This window comes from Aplysia californica, unplaced genomic scaffold, assembly GCF_000002075.1.
Source record: "Aplysia californica isolate F4 #8 unplaced genomic scaffold, AplCal3.0 scaffold00151, whole genome shotgun sequence".
NCBI lineage: Eukaryota > Metazoa > Mollusca > Gastropoda > Aplysiida > Aplysiidae > Aplysia > Aplysia californica.
In genome coordinates, this window is record NW_004797421.1 from 67,698 (window position 1) to 69,176 (window position 1,479).

Here is a 1,479-nt window from a genome sequence, read left to right on the forward strand (position 1 = left end):
ATTATTTTTATTATTACTATTACATTTTAAATTACTATTTGTATTATTATATTAAACATCATCATTTGTGCATTAATGTCATATAATATATCACAAGTTGTTATTGAGTATTATTTCGCAACTATCATCGTTATAATTATCAATATGTTCATCATTGACGTGAACACCATATCTTTCACGAACTTCAAATGTTTTCAAACGATTACGAAATGTATTTTCGTACATATAATAATTATTTATATGAAGACGTTGTATTAGCATAGTAAACTCAATCGGTGTTTAAGGTCAAACGTTAAATTAACATTCATGTCGTTAAAAGTCTGTCGAATAAAGTCAATTAAAAGTGAAAGTGGATCACAGTCATTTTCATTCTATTTACTAATCAGGATGAAATATTCGAAAATATTGATTAAAAAAAAAAAGATATTGCGTGTTAACACAAACTGCGACAGCTATTTTTTTTTCTTAGAAGTAAATCTTATCAAAATATACATCCATTGGTTTTTTTTTCAGTTTTCTTTTTGTTTTGTTGTAAGTTTGATACTGGAAACCAATAAAGGAAAAATATTAAACCACCATACGAGCAATTCCGTGCACTGTGCTGGCTGCAGTAAAGAATGTTTATCCGTTGACATATAACTCACAACTGAAACGGGTGTAGTTTCGTATCAACACTTGTCGTTTCTTTCGCCCCATCCCCCACCCCTCTTCCCCCCCTCCTTTGCGCCCCCTTTAAAACAGACCCTCTTTCCGAAAGAAAAAAACCCCCAACAACATAAAAGATCCAAACAAAACACGTATACCCTCTCCAGAGCAGAGATAAATAAGCTGACAGCTTAAGGGGAAAATCCACGGGGATTCATTTTTTTTTCATTTTGTTGAACTGTAGTTCAAAGACATAGGGGACTATACCGAGGGGTGTTCAAGAATCAAACCTAGTCTTCGCTCCACTGGCGCTGTGAGCTTATTTTATTATTGTGTTAGACTTACTCGGGTATGAAAAGAAAACAGTGTTTTGCTTTTCAGAGCGTAGCGGAGACGGCCAGTCGATCGAAGAAATAAATCGAGGAGTGCTGAGAAGATCCCTTTCTTTTCCACACCAGTGCTTTTATGTTTTTGTTTTGTTTTGTTTGAATTTGTTTTGTCGGGTGTTTTTATTTTTTACATTTCTTTGGCAGAGAGGGGATCTTCTCTAAGTATACTGAGTCGAATAAATAATTCTTATAATAACCTTTTGCTTGACATGTTTTTGCGTATGTTCAGTTTGTTATTATGTTTTTGGGGTGATCATTTGAGCCTGAAAGGGGGGACGGGCGGTGGGGGAGTTATGAGGTAGGGGTAAGGTGAGAGAGAGGGAGAGAGAAAGAGAGAGAGAGTACGATGGAGAGTGGGGGAGAGGGTGAGTGTGTTGTGTGTGTGTGTGTTGTGTGTGTGCTTGCACGCGTATTTGTTTGTGTGTGTGTGTGTGTGTGTATGTGT